This window comes from Poecilia reticulata, linkage group LG1 (genome assembly GCF_000633615.1).
Source record: "Poecilia reticulata strain Guanapo linkage group LG1, Guppy_female_1.0+MT, whole genome shotgun sequence".
NCBI classification, from domain to species: Eukaryota; Metazoa; Chordata; class Actinopteri; order Cyprinodontiformes; family Poeciliidae; genus Poecilia; species Poecilia reticulata.
The window spans coordinates 16,394,550-16,416,487 of NC_024331.1; the positions used below are offsets into that span (position 1 = coordinate 16,394,550).

At 39.3% G+C, this 21,938-nt stretch overlaps 1 protein-coding gene across 1 annotated transcript in view; it reads right to left on the reverse strand.

Annotated features, from left to right (window-relative positions):
• The window catches only part of frmpd1a (FERM and PDZ domain containing 1a), a 45,914-nt gene extending 41,748 nt beyond the window's left edge, over positions 1-4,166 (reverse strand). Inside the window, exon 1 of the mRNA XM_008407312.2 lies at positions 3,868-4,166. The gene's annotated coding sequence lies outside the window, so the exon portion shown is untranslated. The remainder of the gene's footprint in view (positions 1-3,867) is intronic.
• Positions 4,167-21,938: the final 17,772 nt, after the last annotated feature.

Consider the following 21,938-nt stretch of genomic DNA (forward strand, 5'->3'; position numbering starts at 1 on the left):
TAATGTGGTAGTTTTACTTTTACTTGAGTACATTTGTGTCTGTGTATTTGTACTTTTACTTAAGTACATTTTTTGAGTACTTTCTCCACCACTGGCCATTACACAGAAGAAGAAGACTGGGCCTCTCCTCCTCCTCGCTGATGGCTGTTCTGCACACCTGCATTGCTGCTCAGGTGTGTTTTCTTCTGCTTGCAGGTTTGTGGGGAGTCCATTTTTCCTTAAACCCTCTAGGTAAGTTTGTGGATCCTACCCATGTAAATTTTTTGGTGAGTTTTTTTTTTTTGTTAGATAGGAATATCTGGGTTATTCTTTGTTTTCACACAAACTAGATCTCTGTTAGACCATGTTGTTTTATTTGTTTCTTAGATTTGGTACAACCTAATGACCCCTTTCTCTGATAGAAACTTTTGAGACAATTAATAAAAACTTGTTTCATATTTGCAGGGACTCTGTCAACTTATTTGTCCGGAGGTTGTAACAGATTGCATATCTAAATACATGGTTTTTACCCAAAACAATTTATTTGTAGTAGTTGAAAGGTAACTCCTCCATAGCTGTGATTTTTCTTTCAAACACAGTTTGTACATATGTGTCAGAATTCATAACAAAGACTCACCTGAAAAGAATTATATTAAAAAGAGGATTTCCAGTTATCAAGCCGTGTGTATTTTTTTAATAAAAGTTTTACACAGATTCCCTCTAATGCCAATTAATATCTTGATTTGTCCTACTGATGTAAAATCAGAAGTTTCCATTCAGTCAGGAATGATGTATAGTTTATTTTTAAACATTTATCAGTGAAAAGCACTTCTGGAACTATCCTTGCTGCTGTCAGGGAAGCCCTTAATCAGGTATTGCAGATAGAAGTCAAACTTGACTATAAATGTTGTCTTGATAAGAGATTAGGGTCAATCTAAAATATTTTGGACCTCATTACAGAAAGTTCTCTACAGATTCACTGTTTGTCTGACAAGCTGTGGGAAAGATCAGATATATCTGATCGTCATAAATGACGATAAAACGTTGAAAACAATTTCACAAAGCATAGCTTTCAAATCTAATTTGTAAAAAAAAAAGTTATGGGGCGATCTCAGTACATTGCAGAACCAATCTGGGGAAGTCGTTGCTACTTTTAATGCTACGAGTCCCACAGCTTTTAATACAGTAACAGATATAAACGTTTAACCATGAACGGCGACACGCTGCCGAAAGACAGATAAAATATGCAAAAATGCATTTTTACCACGAGTGAGCACAAGAATGCTTGCGCGCAGAGAAACAAAGAGTCTGACGTGCACACAGCATCCAGTTATGTCTCAGTATTAAACTTGACAAATAAGAAGCATCAAAAATGTAGCCCGACCTAAAAATAACATCATAAATGAGTAAAGCCGAGCAGGAAGGGCCGTCAGAATGCAGCCGTGCAGCCTCGCTCTTCTTCTGTTTCAGCTCTTGAGTGTCAGGACTCAGTTTTCATTAACATCCCTGCACAAAGTACAGGACGGTAATAACCTCCTCTGAGGTTGGGACATACAGTCAGTGTACAGATGGAGTCGAGCTATTCACGCAGAGCACGAGATCACGTTTCTTATCATGACACAGTGGAAACAACGCAGTGTATTCCAGCATGATGGAGCAAAATATGCGATCGTAAGATGCATGCGCTTGTAGATGTGTGTGTGCGTGTGCGTGTGTGTGTGTGTGTGTGTGTGTGTGTGTGTGTGTGTGTGTGTGTGTGTGTGTGTGTGTGTGTTTGTGTGCGTGTGTGTGTGAGCATGCGCAGTGATGCATTAGTAAAACGCATTTCACACAGAGTATGTACTATGAATCTGTTCATCAATTCTTCAGCAGTGGTTGAACACAGTGAAATGACTGACTCGCTTGCTGCGAGAGCCGCCAGTGATAGTCTGAGTGTCTTTGTATCTAATGACTGATGTAGATCTACCCTCATGACGACTTCTAGTGTTTTACATACAAATAGATCAATTAGGCACAACATTATGACCCCTGATAATTAAGTTAAAATTGTGTTCTTACGATTGTTAGGAAATGGATAAAGATGTTGACGAGGGACCAGTAGTGATAGCTAACTGGACAGGATGCTCACATGGCATTTGTTTATAGGCTCGTTTGCACCGTTCTATGTTATATCTAATAAAGACACTTTTAATGGATGTTAAAATCCAGTTTAATAATTCTCTACTTTACTATCCATTTTTCAGTTATCTTCTTGTGAGTCTAATTGTGAGGGGCAAAAAAAGAACTAATACATCCATAATGTTGTGTGATGCACAGCAGTTCCTCTGGCTAGTTTGATTTGATTATTTGACTAGATGATTATTGAGAAGTAAGCTGATTGGATAATGTGTGAGCACGGTAATGTTTTCTTTACATGGTAGGTGTGTTTTACCCCTTAAGACAAACTAGGTATTGCCACCTCGGAGAGACGATGTAGCGAGTGTTCTCATTTTGCCAGAGTTGACGGGACTAAATGACAGCAGCTGTCTCTGGAGTACAAACGTGGGATTTTGTTGTGTCACCTGCTTCTAAGGTTGCTTTGTGTCCCCGCTGGTTTAAGGTGCATCAGAAACCTGTAGGAGCTACACGAGGACTAAACGTAAGTTTTTACTTAGATTTGTTTAAGGAGTGAGTAGTTTTGCCCATACGCTTTTGAGTGTCTAAAACTATAGGTGGGTGGATAAATTCAAAATATTGATAATATCAATATGAAGTCAGTGTCAGATACTAGGGAGGTGAAATACAACTTCAGTACTTTAGTTTCAAATTCCTACCTGAAATTCGACTTTATTCTCATTTTGTAGTTTTTTCAACTCCACCTAAAAAATATATCTGTTTTCAGTTGATCTCAAATGATAATTTTTTCTCTTTTATTTAGGAAAATGCACTCAAATGTGACTATATGATTATACTGAATTGGAATAAATTGGTATCATTTACTTAGGACTCCTGTATGTACTGTATGTAAATTAATATGTATTGAACCTGTTGTCTCAAGAAAAGTGTCTCAAGAAATTTGCTGCAAATTGGTGCTATATAAACTGAACTGAATAGTTTGATCGGTCAGATAGTTCCAGGGTATAAAAAGTCAACATAGCACTTTTTGGTTACCCATCGTTGCTTACTTGACTGAGGTAAGTTTATGAAAGATTGGCAGCTCTCACCTAAAGCTGCACTGACTCTCATGGAGGAGTAGGGGTAGGGAAACTGAAGATCATTTATTTATTTATTTATTAGCTCTGCATAAGAGGTTTGTGGATGCTTTTTTTCATTTAATGCACAGATAAACCTCATAATAAATACCTAATTATCACATTTGTGATAAGCAGAGCAACATCTACTGTTTATCCTCGCAGGCTCACTGGGAGGCTGGAGCCTGTCTCCGGTGGTCAATGGGCAGGAGGTGGGGTATTTACCTTGTTGGCTGTTCTTCACAGGGAAACACAGAGACACGCCACCATGCACGTAAACACAAGCACTATTGTTGATGTTATTGGACTGTGGGAGATGGCTGGAGTACCCGGAGAGAACCCACGCATGTCAACTCTATACAGAGAGACTCAACGGACGGGATTCGAACCTCGGACCTTCTTGCTGCGAGGCAACATTGCCACCACCTGAACCACCGTGCGACCCAGCAAAACAACGGTGGAAGCTTATTTGTAATCTTTTCTCTTAATTTTTATTCTCTCCCTGTTTTTTTTTTTTTTTTTTTGTCATTTCCCTTACGGAGATGCGCTGAAAGAAAACCAACACAATTGCGATCAATTCTAATCTATTTTAGGCACTTTCTGTCTTGTGGTTAGTGGGTCTAGTTGGCTGTATAACAACAAGGGTTTAAGACCTTACCGAGTAGCGGCTGTTCCTGTCCTATAATCCTCGCCTGAGCGCAGGGCGGACCGTCCCGACCGGCCCTAGTAACGGTGAAGAACTTGGAGAGTCGCCGCAAAAGAGCCGCACCTTCCTCAGACAGCGAAGAAGCCAGTTAATCCATATCACCTGGGGGTTTCAGAGCACCACATCCTCCGGCAGAAATCAGAGGGAGCGTCTGCTAGTCCATACGTAGGTCCCGGAGCAGGTGATGCGAAGAGACGGGGTGAGGTGCTTAAGCGTCGGTAATCTTCTCAATCAACAATCCCATCTCTCTCTCTCTCTCTCTCTCTCTCTCTCTCTCTCTCTCTCTCTCTCTCTCTCTCTCTCTCTCTCTCTCTCTCTCTCTCTCTCTCTCTCTCTCTCTCTCTCTCTCTCTCTCTCTCTCTCCCCCAATTTCTCTGTCGCGCTCTCGCTCTCTCTGGCACTGTTACCTCCACGTCTCTTCTCCATCTCTCTGTCAAACACAAACCCAGTTCAAGTTTGCATTACAACGACACAAGCCGAAAACAAATATTGGAGTCGGCGTCGCTATTTACACACCTGCACTTGTGCGAAATAGAGTCTGTTTACAGGGTGCGAGACTCTGCTTTTCAACCTTCCTGACTGCGCAGTAAACGAGATAGAAGGTAAAATATATTCAAAGTCGAAGTTATAAATAGGCATACCATTTAATATATATATTTTTAAACTGAGTTTAATGACGCAACCTGATTAGCTCACACAAATAACCTAATGTCACATTTCGTTGAATGAAAATAGGTATTTGTCGCCCCCTGCTGGCGATAGTTATTCACTACTACGCACCTGAAGTTGTTTATGTCCGGATTCATTCAAGGCTAGAAGAATTAGGTCAAATCCCTGGCAGATTTGGGTTTTAAAGCAATTTCTAATAAGATCATCAGTATCAATCTTGAAAACGATTCATCTATTTGTATCTACACTCTAATAAAAAGGCATGCTGAATGTTATTTATTTTCAAAAAGAAAACCACTTTTAAACGATGGATGTTGGTCCATTTGTCAGAAGATGAAAACTGGCTCATCTTCAGTTCTGCCTCATGCACCAGATGATTTGCAGGTGAACATAAGCAGTGTTTTTGTTTTTGAACTTCTATGTTCATCAAGGTTTAAACCTTGATGAACACAAAAGAATGAATGAATTTGTTCATAGAGAACACCATATTTAAACATAAGGCTGGCTCTCGGTTTACTAGTTGATATACAGTCCTGCACTCGTCTAGTGGCTGAAATGAGTTTCCTCCACAGGATGTCTGGGGTCTCCTTTAAAGAGAATGAGGAAGTCAGACATCCAGGAGAGACTCAGAGTAGTAAAGAGGAAACATGGATCGAGATAGCTATAAGTTATTTGTACAAAGTCTTCAAGTAACTTGAAGAAAGTCTGGTTTTTCAGTAAATTTGGTTTAATTACTTTTTTTTTTGGATGGCCCTTCTGTGGTTCTTTCCTTTTGTCCCTTACGTTCTTCTATCATCTGTTTTTTTTTTTCTCATTTCTTTATTTTAAAGTCCATGAAGCAGCACAGGTTATTTCTACTTAATCTTCTTTAATTTTGTTGTTAAGTACAATTCACGAGTGTCGGTTTTCGAATTCATTTGTTGAAAATTTCTGAGCGCATACAGTCAGCTTACACTTCTGGCAGCAAGATGTCAGTGTTGCACAAATTCTCTTCCACTTTCTGTAATTTTGCTTCTGTCCTGTCTACATTTCCTCCACCAACACACAAACACAGCTTTCACAGGCAGCATTAAGATCTGTAAATCCTTTATGCAGCTTCCAATAATAATAATAATAACAACAACGTCATAACCCCACTTCCAGTCATCGCTTGATCGTCTTCTTTTTACAATCCAACTCAAGTCTGCTCTATTTTAACGGGGAGGAAACTCTTTTGTTGCTCTTGTCTCGACCCCCCTGCTTTGAGGTTGGTTTGATCTCCGTCCTCAGCCGTCAGATCGCGGACACAACTATTTTGGGTGGGTGCAAGGGGATTTTATTTTATTTTTTTTTGCCTTTTGAGTGTACTGAGTCATAAGATTCAGCTCTGCTCTTCTACTAATAAGGGCAGGGAAGTTATGGTTAGAAAATCGTCTACAAGACGGAACTTTGATTAAAAAAAAAAAGTAAGTAAAGCTCCCTTAATGAACGAATCTGAATCTCAGATCAGAGCCCACGACTGAAGATGTCTAAAGATGAGTAAATACAAGTGAGGAGACTGAGGCCAAATGCTAGAGGTCTTTGGGTTTGGCTTAAAAATAAATAAGAACTTTTCCTTTGGTCATTTTTTTCTGTAAACCTTAAAAAAGTTGTGTCTTCAAGAATTTTAAAAAAGAGATACATTTCTTCTCGAGACCGAAACTTTTAAAGCAGGTCCAACAAACAACTCCAATAACCACAGAACAGTGTACACACATTCTCGTCTTTTCTTCTTCCAGTTTCCTCTCTGTAAGGAGATGAAAAGATCTTTCATGTTGTTTCCTCTTGTTGCATTATTTATTACTGTGTGGCGCTTTATTAGTTGGTTTCATCTCAGATTTTGCAGTCTGGTTTTGGGAAGCCTTTGAAATGTGTTTCTGACTCCAAACAATCCTTTGCCTGCTTTCTCTCACTAGCTCCAGTCGCCTCCTCTCTTATGTGAATAAAAAAAAAAAAGAAAAAAAAAGAAAAAGGATTTTCAAAGCAGATGAACCACCCTCTGAAGCCAAAATCCATTCAGCACTGTCCTAAGGAACAGAGATGTTGTTCTTGTTTCATGGCTAACATGAAAGAAAAGAAGATCATCCTTTTTTGTCATTAGCCTTATTAGCATCATTATCCTAATATGGATGAACTTCAGATGACTGGCTTGGAGTTGTTTGTGTTGACACTGAAGCAACATGCACGGTCTTTTCCGTACTACATCAGAAAACGCTTTATTGCCAGTGGGGAATGTTTTTGACAGCTGACGTATTTCTGATACAACCACTAGATGGTGGAGCTACTCCTGATTACAAAAAGAGTGAAGGAAGGAGAAATGTATTTATTGGAACATGCCACCTAAATGTGGGCAAAGTTGGTGAACCAAAACAAATGAAGGCAACTGATTTATCCTTTAAAATTAACAAATGAAAAGTCTGGAACCTTTCCAAATGTTGGAAAACACTATGACACATGTATATTGATACACAGATATCTTCATTTGATCAAACCCAAGCCTATTGGAAGTAAATACTCATGAGAAAACTAAACAACGGTTTACAGCATCCACACCTCCAGGTTCACAACTGAAGCCACATTTAATAAAGTAACTCATTTACTTCAGTTTCTCTGTTTTTGAATGGCTTATGTTTTCTATTGGTTTACATAAGATGTTTATTATGTTTTTGAGCGTTTGCCCTTTGAATTTCCCATAAGCTATACAAAAAGAAAAATCCTGCCTTTCATCAATCTGGCACTCCTAAATAAAATATAATTGTTTTAAGAAGTCAAAGCATATTTATGTTACAAAAAATCTAATTAATAATCAAAGCCAAAACGTGCTGTTCACAGAGTCTCCCCTGCCTTGGCTTGAGATATTTAGCAAAGATGAATGGGTGAGTCCCATATTTTTCTTCTACTTTATAATAATTATTACTTTGTGTTGGTCTTTTACTATGAATATAGTGAAGTTATTTTTGGTTATATGAGAAAACATTAAAATATTCAATACTGTATGGCATTAAAGTTAACTAAACAAGCATATAGTCACCAGTTCAGACTCTCACTTAAACCCACAAGGATGTTGAACTTGTTAAAAGACCTCTGCCTTATAAAACACATTCATGTGAATAAGCCACTGATGTAATGTGCTGTGCGCTGATTTATTATTTTGCAGTTGTAAACAATAATAATGGTTATGTTTTATGTTATGTTCATTACTGCTATGCAGGCGACGTCTGTTGGAAAGATGCCCAAATCAGATTTGGGACACAACCAAAGCGCATACATCGGTACCTAATATTTTATCAGCACATTGACAAAAAACCATTTACAACAATAACGTTGTTTGTTTACGACTCTTCATATCATAAGGTTATCTATAAGCACTTGAGAACTTTACCCTTCTTGGCATTCATTTTATCCTGAACTTAAACCCCATAAACTCGTCTCTGCAATCCCGTGCCACCGTCTGAAATTATTCACCCTCGTAATCCTGCGCTAAAACAGTAGTTGCAGATGTGCGGTGTAGATTTCCAGCAGTGCAACAAACATTTCAAAGCAAAGCTTCATTAGGATAAAGATGAAAAGGATCCAGATGAAGATCTCATCGAAACCAAAGCCGTGTGTCTAATACAGAGAGAGATGAAGCTGTTTTCTCCCACCAGAGGGTTATCGCAGATAGGGAAGTGTGCTACTGTAAATTGTTATGAGGACAGACTGGATAAGAGCTCAGAGCACCAGCATGAGCCCGGTTCAAAGGGGCCCATCACGTCGGGTGAGAGATGAGATGAAGGTAAAAGGAAAGAAGAGCTAATATATTTTGGATGGCATGGGAACGGTTGGTGGTGGGGGCTGAAACCTATGTAAACTTAATGGCCGGGCATTTCCCTCCCCTTCGTCTTCTTTTCCTCCACATGGGTCCTTGCATCTTTATCAGGAAGCTCAGCCACTCAGCAGCTGATGGTGGATAAGCCCAGCAGGTCTGGTTTTGGTTTGAACTTGTCTTTTATTCATTCCATCTCTCACAGTACCCACACCTCCACCATGGCCCGGTTTCTCCTGGCAGGCCTTAATCTCGCTCCCTAATCGGCTGCAGACGTGAGGCTTTGCCATTCTTCGCGGGACGTGCCTGGGAAATGGCCAAGTTTCCCTAGTGACTGTGGAGCTGGTCGGTGCAGTCGTGGTAGAGACGCGCTGCCACTTTCAGGGGAAGGATAGGCTGCTTGCTGTTCGTGCTTTTCATACTCTTGAGTTTGATAGGACAAGAAGCAGCACCAGGCAACGTTATGGCTAAAGGGATTTTTTTTTGAAGTGGAGTCATGTGGGGTTTGCAAGAGAAGTCAGTATCTTATCTAGAGTAGATAATAGAGCAATCACAGTTTGGAGAAAATTTGATCGGAGGGACAAGTTTGCAGCTACACAGAGCTGGGCCCACCTGCACCTTTTTACTTTTGCAAAAGTCAAATGTGTACATTTTCCCTTTTTTATTCAAAAATGTGTTGCTGATCAGCTAAGTCCATCAGAACTTTTTGATTGTCTCTTTGCTTATTCTACGCTACAGCTAGCCTTAATATTTTCTCAAGTCTGCTTTGCAAAGTATTTTTAATTCAATCAGACTGGATAGAAAATGTCTCTCCACAGATTCCCAACTATATTTAGGTCTAATTCATGAGTTTTAGGATGTAATCGTCTCCTCATCTCCACCAGAGTTACAATGGGCCTGTTGGTTGTTTTTTCTGAATAACTCTGTCTTTGGCCTACTTATTTATGTTTTTTCTGCAGTTGTTTTATACACATTGCCATTATTTTTAGATGACAGACTGTAAAGTGCTGAGAGAGATGTACAAGGTTTGGGATTCTGTCGAGCATGTCGAACACTTTTCAAATGTTCATGAGCAAAAAAAACACAAGCTCATTATAATGTAAAATTCCAATAAAACAGATTAAAGTCTCCAATCGAGACGTCTCAAAATGTGGAGAAGGTTCTAGGTGTATGAATGTTTTTGCACGTCACTGCCAATATTTTTATATCTTCTATCTTCTCAGAAAAAAGTTGTGTAATTGTCACATTTCTTGTCAGTAGTTTTTGTTCGCAGTTGTTCAGTTAGACCAGGATAGTTGTGGGTCGCAGCTGGGTTTGGGTTTGGGCACATTCAGCAGCCTGAGGTTGCCTGGTTGAGAGGACAGACAAAATGAAACATAAAGTTTGAACCAAAGACTTGGGGAGTTTTGGGTTTGTTTGATTAGTCTTAATTGGTGGAAATCCAACGTGAACGAGTTCTTCTCTACGCAACTGTTAGCTTGAATGCTCAATGAAAGGCTTTACCTGAGATGATCTATATGTTTTCCACAGTGTGAGTTTGGGTCTGACTACTCAGAATTTTTCCATACAACACTTATATAAAAAATTTAAAAAACAAAACAGTCAGCAGAATTAACAAACCTACAAAAACAGCTGGTCTTAGCATCTGTATCTTTTTATGAGGCAACAAGTGAGGAAAAACCCTTTGATTCAATGTGAACAGAACACACACACACACACACACACACACACACACACACACACACATGCATAAATAACTCTGTCTTTTATGTTAGCCTTATAAAGCGGAATAAATAAGCACAATCCACTTCACTCAGGGTCTTTGTAGAGAGGAAGCAGCTGGAGATGGCACTGGGCCGCGTTATTGTTTGTCAGCAGCTCCCTGTTTGTACCACAGTGCCTTTTTGGCGTCTCCTGTAGAAGCGACAGGATATGTCAGCAGCACAAAAAACAGACTGCTGAGTAGGAAAAGTGTAGTGATGGTCATCGCTGATTGTCACACCAAAGTTGGATGAATGCTTTGTCTTCCCATCAACCAAATAAAAACCAATTTAGCTTAGATAATTGTTGAAAAACTGAAATAGAGCTAGCATTGACTTTTAGATATAGGTGGGAAACATGTCTTTAATGTTTATTTAAAGTGTTTGGTGTAAATCCAAATCTCCTGGTCCTAGAGTCTAGCGCTAACGATTACTCCAACAGAGGCTAAAACTCCAAACCAAAATAAAGATTTCTATAAATCCAATTTATAAACCTCTAATATGTTGATTATTAAATTCACAGGAACTGATGATTGGATATGTTAAGTCCTTTCTGTGTGAAACACATACGGAAAAGAGAAAAGTATCTTTTCTGGTCAAAATAATTTACTAGATATAAAGTAAGTTAATACAAGAACAAAACAAATCAAATTGTTGTTGATAAATGGCTCCTGACAACCTTAAGCAAAATTTTACAGGCCTTTAAGGAACCATTTAGGAACACAAGCCTGAAAATTTATTGACATACTTTCTGGGCCTTATGTATTTGTACAAAACTTCATTTCCTTACATTCTCCATCAGTGCTTTCATGCTGATTCTTCCTCTGTCCTAGAAGTGGGTTTAAACGTTCACAAATCCAACTTTTTGGAATGAGCGTCCGTGTCCCTTTTGTCTGGGATTAGAACGAAAGGAAGAGACGGACGGGGAGAGCGAGGCGGATCGGAGCACGTACAGCACTACTCAGCACAAACTGGAAAGGATTAGTAGGGAAAACACTGTCTCACAAGGAATCAAAGTGTGTGTTATTTATTATTGGAAAAAATTAAATGCGTATCCCTTTTGAAGACATTTGATTTGCACTTTGCAGGCTACGTTTCCAAAAAATTGCACGGACTGTTGACTCAAAGAGTCCTAAAAGGTTTGCTTGGCTTTCCAGCCAGCTGGCAGTAGATGTAGGGAAATTGTAAAAAAGCCCAGTAATAATGATACAGCCAAAACCGAGGGAGAGTTATGTTTTAGGTTAAAGTGTATAAAGGCTCAAAGGAAAATAAGGCACTGATTAGCACATTAGCTCTTTTCCGCAAATACAATAAAATCCTCTAGTCTACATTTATTTATCACCAGGATCCTTTAGTTCTGCTAAAGGTTTCTTTGAACAGACTCGGATGCAGTGTCATATAAATCAGCTCTTGCAAACTATTAACGAAATACAATCGGCAGCAAAAGTCCAACAAACCATATTTCAAGCACGTCGTCTCCAGTCGCTGTCATCTGTTGTCAGAGGCACAAGTGCTACCTTGGTCAGTGTAAGCCCGTTAATTCAGACAGAGAATTAGCCTACCAAATTTGAACATCAATGGAGTAATAATCCTACACACAGCTTTGGTTTTCTGCCAAGTTTCGTAGCCAAAGTTTAACTGAACTTGAACCCTGAAAGTCGTGCCCACAGGCAGTACCACTCTGACAGCCGGCCAGACTTGTAATGGTGCTAATATTACTATAAAAAAAAAACAAGAGACAGATCTAAAAAAACAAAAACAAAAAAAGGTTAATTTAGTTTCAGTCTTATTTCATATGGTCTTCTACCTCACATAAATCTTCAAGGTGAAAAAAAAAATCAAGAAAATAAAAGTTTTGATCAGTTTGTTTGGCCGAGCATGATTGTTCAAATCCAACACTAGCTCCTTATATATAAATCAAATATATCTTTTATGATATATATGATATATTTCTTTACTTTGCGAGGTCTATGCTTTTTGGTGTTAAAGCAAAGGTGAAGGCAAACTGCTAGGTGCTACCAGGGTAGAGAATACCAGTTTTGTCAGGCAGATGATGTGGCAATGGACACAAAGCAGCCTCTGCACAACACGTGCGGGCCTCATGTTTTTATCAAACGTCTCTCTTTGATGCAAGCTTTTGAACACGGAGAGAGCAAGGCTAACCAAAGACAGAAACACTTTAGTTTTACTTCCCATCTAAAAAGAAAGAGGCTGAGATGCTGAATTTCTTTCTCCTTATCTTACAATCAGATTAAAGAAAATCAAATGCACACTGAGAACCTTAACACCTGAATGTGTTGTGAAAATTTCTCAAAGGGCTTTTGTTAAATGTTGTGGTTAGTTGGTAATAATGTGTTTAGCCTCTCCTGAGTCTGTGGTGTTGAACGATATTTTGTTGGGATTAGAGCGGTGACTCTTTTTTTGGGGTACGTCTCTACCAGCAGGCTTTTTTTGCCTCTTCTGCTTTGAAAAGCCGCTCAAGCTCAGTCTGACTGAACGGCGTTTCCACAGATTCTCAAGTGGACTGAAGTCTGAATGTCGCTCGAACACAGTCACATACTTTAAATTTAAACCAGGTGTCACATTTTTCCACTTTACCATCACACACATAACTCTGTGTTAGTCAAAACACAAAATCCACAATGATACATTCAAGTTTGCGCTCATCACATGACTAGTCAAAGGAGAACAGCAGCAGGACTGGCTACTTTAAAAGAAGCTCCCTCACTGTCGATGACAAACGAAACATGTGCTTGAGGTACACTCATTTCTTTGTTTCTGTCTGTTCATTGCTGTTCGTTTGGAACAAGTGCCACAGTGACATGAGAACATGTCGAACAGGAAGTAGATGCTAATGGCTCCAAAGCTGCGGTTCAGAAGGACAGATGTTGCAACAATCAAGCAGGGGCATGAGGAAGTGGGTAACTGGGAGCACAATACCCAGAGTGGTCTGATAAACACTTTGGGTGGAGGAAAAACCAAACCGTCTGTCGGATGTGCTTTTGAAGTCTGCTTGTATTGTTTTTTTTTTTTCTGGTGCCGTTTTATTTGGCAGATAAAAGAGACAGGTGCCTTTGTTGTCGGAGGCTACAGGAATGTGAGAAATGGAGCTTCCATTTTGTGCCATTATATCCTTTTTCATATTGGTTCCCACTGCAGAAGACACGTACTGTATTTACAGGAAAAGCAAAAGCTCCATTACCTGTCCGTTTTATGTTACCTCGAGGTACTGTGGGTTAAAAAGACTAATAGCCTTTGATGAAATGGAGCAAAACTTAAACCCCAGAAACCAGTGGTCTTTGATCATTTAACCTGATCTTCTTATATTTAATAGCAAGACCCATAGAAGAAGCATGGGAACAGGCTGCAGGTTCTTTTGATGATTTGCACTCGGGTCACGCACGGTGGGAAATGCCATACCACCAATCATGAAGCCAAAAGAGATTTGTGAGAGCTTTGCAGCAAAACAAATAGAGCACTCCACTTTGTGCTGTTTTGGGAGACAGACTTTTCTCCTCAATACGAAGAAACTTGCAAACATTTTTGTTGATATCAGTGATTTTCCCAACTTTTGTTGCTCTTTCCCATCAATCCATATTTTAGCCAATTCTTGGTCTTCAGTTTGTCTATAAAAACTACTAAGAGCCTATTTAGTTCTACATTTTAATAAGTTACTTACCACCAACCACAACCTTTTTAAACTCTGGTTTGTATCAGAGCCAAATGACTTGTGTCACTGAGATGCAGCAGCTGACTTTGTCACATGACTAAAAACTGTAATCATGGGATTTAGGAAGGATCTGCAGGTAATTGATTTCTAAGCACAAACTATTAAAGAGAAAACGCAGTGGTGTAACAGAGTTCTTGTTCTGGACCCCTGATTTGACTGGATTAGGGTTACTGACACGGCGTTTTTTTCTCTCCTCTCTTTTTCTGACCCTTTTGAGCCGCTCTCTGTAAATCCAAAAGAAAGTTGTGTGTAGAAGTAACCTTGGATTCCTCTCAGGTCACTTTCAACTTCAGCATGTTGCCTAACAACATGCTGCCATGTGTGGCTGATTTGACATTGGCAGTATTCAGAAAAGGAGTAGACTAATAAATTGACCGGTGAGTGCAAGGAGGTGTATTTAAAACTATACCAGCTGCCCCCACTGCCTATTCCTGGATAAATGCTGGACAACATTAAAAAGCTGCAGCATTAAGTTAAGGTTAAACAGTAAAAACATCATGGGTTAAGTTGAAATAGATCCTTATATAGCTTAAATACTTTCACTGCCATTGGCTTAAAAAACAAATTTAATATAAGTAACTGAAATAAAAATATTTGAATACTTTTATTTACTGGCTCCTTTTCTTCATAAAAACACATTTTTTATTCTAACTTGTTAGAAGAGCTTTGATGTCAGAGTGACAAGAAGGGAAAGGGCTATCTGCACCAACGTACTATTACATTTTCTACATTACCATTATTTCCAAACCAAACTTTCTCTCGTGTAGCAGGTGCCAGAGTTGCCAGTTGGCCAGTATAAACAGCTCTGCATTTTCTCCCCAAACCTATATAACGTCAGCGCTGGCCTCTGATCTACGGTGTAGTGGGAGCAAAGCAAGATAAATAACTCTTCTTTTTTTTGTCTGAGTCCAAAGCAGACAAAAACAATCTGTGGTTAAATTTAATGATGATGACTGTTTATCTTTTATTTGAGCTGAAAAATGGCAGCTGCTGTTTAAAGCGGTCTTTGATGTAACTTAGCCCTTTCTGCCTCATACCATTAAATTTAACACTGAGATCCAACTTGGCATAAAGCTTGTTTTTCTTCCTCTTTTCCCCCCCTGTTAGGTCTTTGTGCACTCTGTTTGATAAACTTCTACATGCTGGAGCTGCAGCCAAAGGGATTGGGCTATTTTTCAAAGCAGTATTTAATCCAAAACTTATCCTCAAGCAGCATTGCACCACAAAAGTGACATAGACTGATTTTAATAGACCTGTCTGCATATCAGGTTACTGTCAAAACTTGAGTGTGTTGATGTAGTTGAGGGTTGGATTGCTTTTTTTTTTTATGGTAGCGAATTAAAGAAAATGACAGAAAACACAAATTGGGGATCAGAGTTTGTTCTTTTAATTAGTAAATCTCCTCATGCTCACAAACCTCAAAGTGGAAAAAGTACTTCTAGTACTATTATGAAATACATTTTTTAAGCTGGTATATTGCTTCCAGTCTGAATGGACGACAGGTGTGGCACACTCAGGACAAGTCGCCAGTTCAGGACAACACACACAGGACAAACAACCCTGAACACACACGCATAACTGGGGGTCTTTGGACTGTGGGAGGAAAGCAGGACTTGGAGGGAGAACATGTAAGGTCCAAGCAAACAGACGTCAGATCAGGATTCCAACCAAAGACCTTCTTATTGGATGCATCAGCACTACCGGGTGTGCCACTGTGCAGCCGTCTTCCCTCTCAATCATGCAGTAGCTTTTTTCTTTTTTGTACACGTATGAATTTGCTTAATCATAACCAGTAAATTATCTGCACAAAACCTTTCATGAATTAATGTTTTATGCTTTCACTTAAAGGTTCCATTTATTTTTTATTTTTAATAAGTCTGAATGTGAAAGACATACACTTTTCAAAACTTTGCAGCGTTCCGGTTTTTGTATGCAAACCAAATAACTACTGTTCATATATGAGTGGTCCTTTGTAGTGATAGGTCAACTGACAAATATTAACACTTTTTAACTTTACGTTTTTTAGCTTTTTTTTTTTTTTTTTATCACAATTTTTCTGACTTTCCCTGTAAACTCCAGATTTACTTAAACTCAGTTTTTATTTGTATTTTCCAACTCCATCACCCATAGAGGCTCTCAAACGTCTGCACATCCCTGAATAAAAAGCAACGCTCTTGTGGCGCAAACAATGAGACCAGTCAGAACATTTTTCTCCTTTTAAGTCACATCTACCCCAGAATATTTATTAGTACATTATATAGTTTGAAGAACAATAACGTCTGCACCTCCTTATATGAATGCTTTGTTGAATCACATTTTAATTCAGGCTCTCAGAAACATCAGCAGTAGAAAAACTGATTAGCCATAAAAATAAAAAAAATCTCCGCTTTACTTGTTGGATTTTCTTGACATTTGCTTTTTTGGACCCTTTAAATGATATTGTAGAGTTTGTTTAGGATTAAAATTGATCTCAGAATTCATACTTTACAGGAGTGCACACTTATGCAACCAGGCCGATGCAGATGTTTAAAAGCATTTCCTCTGTAACAAATTAGTTTGCTTTTTTTATTGAGTTTCAAGGAATAAGTGTCACATTAAAGGTGGAAAAAAGATCTGAAGGACTGATTTTCTTACATTAATTAAACCTACCATTTTAACAGGGGTGTGTTCAGTATATTTATTATATCAGATAAATGTATCAATAAGCAAACATTGCAATAGTTAGTCCACACCAAAAATGCTAAACAGGTGATAAATACTTGCCTCGTTTGTAAAAATTATTTTAAGGTGCACATATAAAAACTAATAAAGTTCCTTTCTTACAGGTATCTTTTCATGACATTCACAAAAACAGCAGTAATCCCATGAACTAAACTGCGTTAGGTTACATTTTCAGAATCACATTTAGAAGTTACTTTGTGTTGTGAACACAGTGTGAAGTCGCTTTGCAAGTAGCCTCCATGTCAGAATGGGCACTCTCACAAAGCGCCATTGTGGGGACCTTTAAAGAGTCGCCCAACATTAAAGGGAGTTAGCGGTGGCAGGTGGTGCTCTGGAAGAAGAAGATCTCCCTGTGGTCTCATTCAGGCCTGACAGAGAGAGAACTGAGACAGGTGGTCAAGCCCTTTAATGTTGGAAGGCTTTTAATCTGTGCATGTGGCTTCAAACCAGGCCAAAGTTTACACTGACCAAGAACTCTTTACTGGCAGAGCTGTGATGGAGTTTCTTCTGCCCCTGTTTCATGTGGTTTGAAGGACTTTATGAATGCTTTGGCGACTTTCTCCTCTAGCGACACATGGTAATGCTCTCTTTGTTTTGGAGGTTTTGTGCAGTTGAAGTGTTTGTGCCACGTCCATGACAACTGGCGGCTCACTTAAAGTGTATTTGCCCCTGTTTGTTGTCAGGTAGTCATTGGACTGGAGTAATTTTATGGCACAAGATGTAATGATTGTATACACGTATTTGCAGAAACAATTTCAACAACAAGGTTAAATATCAAGTAGGATATTTGAGCTCCAGCCTGAGTGACTAAATTGTGTCAAACAATCTTTTTGGGCCTCATTCGAGCCAGATGATTGGTTAACAAAAGTGAGCTTGTGTTGTGGAACAAGTAGATGTAGGAGCTTAACACACAGCAGTATCCCTTTGCTGTGTGTTTGCTGCTCCTTCTTTTAATTTCTGCTTGATAGACCACATCATGATCATAACTCAGTTTTTCTGTGTGTTAAAAGGGGGAAATGTCAGTATGATGGTTTTAGGTTCCCAGGAGCCACAAAGATCAGGGATGCAAATTTGTTTTTAGTTCTGAGCTTTGGAGGCTTCACACCTGAGTCACAGGCAGCAAAGATCTTTAAAGTAATGTTTGCAAACTCATAACTTTGGGGCCTTGAGAAATTGGAAAGTACAACTTTGAAAACTGTTATTACACTTTTAATTCATCAACGTCAAAGTGTTGTTCTCGAAAATGATTGATTCAATCCAGTTTAAAGATTCAGACAATTTTTTCTGTGCAGGACGTTGTTAAGAAATTAAAACACCTCACCTCTTTTTCATTTATTTCTCCATCATCCATCCATTTTCTGTACTTCCTTGTCCTTTAGAGGGGTTGGAAGGGTTGCTGGTGCCTATCTCCAGCACACGTTTTGGGCGAGAGGCAGGGTACACCCTGGACAGGTCGCCAGTCTGTCACAGACAGGGCACACAACCAAGCACACACTCACAAGATTTAGAGACCAATTTACTTGACTGTGGGAGGAAGCCGGAGTAACCAGAGAGAACCCACGCATGTGCAGGGAGAACATGCAAACTCTGTGCAGAAAGACCCGGGCCAGGAATCAAACCCAGAACCTTCTTGCTGCAAGGCAACAGCTCTACCAACTGCGCCACTGCAGCCCGTTTCTCCATCATAATGATCTCATAAGGGGATTTTTAGCTGTCTGAGATTGAATGGTTTTATGTGGAGTCACAGTTTGCACAGCTGGATGCCGCTTCACATCACTCCAAATAATTCCTGAGGACTTTTATGGAGAAACAATTGATTGTTGCTCAACCTCCCTCTCATTTCCTCTACTTATCTCCCCTTAACATCTCTCTCTCTGTTGCCCTCAAAGGTTTTCCCGCTCACCATCCCACGTTCGTTTCACAGTTCCAGTGAAACTAGTGATTAAGTGTTTTACCAGTTTACACTCAAAAGAAACATATTTGTAATGGAAGCAAACACCTGGGAATGTGGTGGTTCTGAAACAAATTTAACTGAGGTGCCAGAGTGGGGCCAGTGTTTGTTAAAAGGGGCACAGAGCAAAAGAATGCAAGAAAAGAACCAGGGTAATATTTCATTGTTTAATATATCAAAGTAACATAAAGTGAGCCAAAGAGTCACTTGTGGCTCCGAAGCTGCAGGTTACAGGCCGCTGATCTAGCAGATTATTGTGATCTGATCTCAACACAACTGAAGCTTTTTTAATGATTTTTAATTGTAAAAGATTAAATAGATCCAAGGAACCAATTAGTAACAGTTTCTATGCTATAAGAAGCCTTAAGACTATAAGAAATGCATGTAGCATTATCTTTTCAGTACAGGACCCATAGGAGGAGCCAGGATTAGTTTCCAGGATTAGAGGCATTGGCCCCTAATGGCTCCTGTCTAGAACTGCAGATACTGCTGTGTCAGTATTTATACCAACAGGCTTATTCAGTAATAAAGAAATTATTGTGATTTATTATTTAATGTATTCTGTATGAAGTATAATTATAGAATATCACAAAAGATTTTTTAAATAATACGGATCTCTTGCTCTTGTAGTTTGTTAACTGATAGACGTGCAACAAAAACACGATTAGTATGCACTTAAATGGGAATAAAAACCCTATAAATATAAATACCTGAAAAATAAAAAATATATATAAAACCTATTTTATCTTATTATTTCTCCCTCCTACCTTTGTAACTATCATTTGCATTAAAAATTATTGAAAAAAAGAATTAGGTACAGACATAATTACACAGCTCCTAGCTTGGAAAACTCAAACTAGAGTGAGTTTACTTTTTTTACCAAGCAAAAATATATTTTACTGAGGACCAGGAGCGTGAAACTTGAATGAACAGCAGACATGTCTCTATGTGTCTGCGTTTCCTGTGACTTCACTGTCGATACCAATGTTGAAAACAGCTAACCTCGACTCTTCGTCACTTGGTAGTACCATCCAGCGTCTTTGTCTTTGGGACTTATTCATGCTTCGCTATGGTGCATTCACTGACTGGAAAATATAACGTTGGGTAATATTTGTTGACTGGTTTTTGCTTGGCCTTCAGCCATCGGGGTTTGAGAAATACTGGATTTTTTGAAGTGAAGTTATAATCATGTGATCAACAATTACATTTTTCTGCAAACATTAAGATGTATGCAGGAAAATACTTTATTTCACCTACATGTAGGATCACTTTTATCACTTTTACCTAAACAAAATAAATAAAGTCTATTCTATTCTATTCTATTCTATTCTATTCTATTCTATTCTATTCTATTCTATTCTATTCCCTATCTCCCTGCACACCAATCAAAGAGCATTTCTTTTTTTACATATAAAATACTAAAATACTTTTTTTAACCTTTTACACTGGTGTGTTTTGGTGCCTTATTTTTTTAATCGATAACATTTTAGTTTCTCAGTATTCATTTTCAAACTCAGTATTCATTTTTAAATCAGCAAGCTCTCAGAAAACCCTTGTCTGATATGTCCCAGTGATCTCAAACAGCAATTTTTTTTCCACCCCTATTAGTTTAGAGTCGCTTCCAGATGTGTAAATTCTTTCTGAACATTTCGCACACAGTAATTTGATCCGTTGTTTATGTAAGAATCATCAGAGGAGTTTAACAGTACCACCAGTCAGTAAGATCTCAGGACATGTTAGAAACAGAGCAGCTTAACAGTGTGTCTCTTGATGCATCTCATTAATCCCACCTCCCACAGACGCTCAAAGTCTAGATAGCATCTTCCCTGGACTTTTCAAAGTGCCATCTGCAGGGCTCAGCCTGGACCTGTGACATCACTTCCTCTCTCACATGGAGGCGTTTGTGGGAAATTGCACCACCATGACATCATGTAATGGTTCCAACATGCGGTGAGAAGAGTTGGACCGAACCAGCAACAGATGCTTTAAAGCGAGCTGAACTCTGCAGCGAAGTCGGCGGCGGCTCTCTCCGGCGTTACCTCAGCCCCGGTCAGACTCAAAAGTTTGATCCTTTTACACGTTTCCAACTTTTCAAAAGTCCATTTCTGCCTCCGCCTGTGAGATAAAACCACACATTAAAGCTCTTCTCAGTGATGTCACGGTGACCTCTTCACCAATTTCCCCCCGCTGTCGTTATCATGTTGCTCAATGTTTCGCCCCAGTAACTCATCATGACTCCTCAAACTCTTTCATCCTATGTACGGATCTTCACACATCTTGTATCCATCATTTGTCCCTCCTACACACCGTACACTCCTCCGACGTTCTCACGTTTATCCTCCCTCACTTGCTTTCACTCTCTCTCAAGGCCCCCCTTTTTTCTTCCTCTGACATGGTACATCAGGAACCACTGAGCGTGCGCACTGGTTGCATTTGTCTTGGCACCGGCTGAAGGTTCTAATGTTGCCACTTCAGATTAAGTGTTCTGGATGACTGTGGAAAGCAGCTTCCTTCTCATGAGGCTGCAGTAAAAGATCAGAGGAGGTGGGAGGAGATGTCCACTAATCCATCTACTTTCTGATCCGTGGAGTTTTGTTCCACTAACTCAAATCAGCAGTCCAGGAGGATGAAGTATAAAAGCTGTTTACTGTACACAACTTTCTTTTTTGGGCTTAATCTGCAGGGCGAGGCGTTTTCACATGCATCCACTCGATTTGATGTTTCTGCCCAGAAATATGAGAATTGCAAGCTCTAATATTGCAACTTTTTTTTTTTAGCTAATTGGAGCTGTTTTGGAGTGGAAACTTTTGCTTCTTGTGCTTCACGTTCTGTCAGAAAGAGTAATAGCTCTGCCATTCGTAATGAACTTCAGAGAAAGCGGCCTCTGCCCCCCAAACCCCCCCCTCCAAATATGTAAGCCGATGTTTGTGTATGTGTGGGTGTGCGTAAGCTGCTGTGCAAATGGGGTGGCCTTTGATGTCGCGCTGCTCGGATCTTGTAGTAGTTCGCCGTTCCCAGGCTGGCTGAGTCTGTCCTTTTCTCTGTGAAGGGCAGAACACAAAAAGAAAGAGGCACAGAGAGAGAGACACACACAGAGGCAGGAAATAAACACAGGAACGATGGAGTTCTCACGTTTAACGTCTTGACTTGATTCTGTTGAATGGAAATAAGTTACACATACAGTCGCTAAATTTCTCTGTTGCTGCTTTAGTTCGCTGCAAAAAGTAACAGGTCCCTGAGGTTAAATGCAATTATTTTATCTCCTAAACTCCATTTTTTAAAATAAAGTTTTTAATACCCACATCCACCCCGCCCCCATGTTTAACTTGTATATTATTCTCATGGTTCTTAAGCTTGCCAGGACTGATT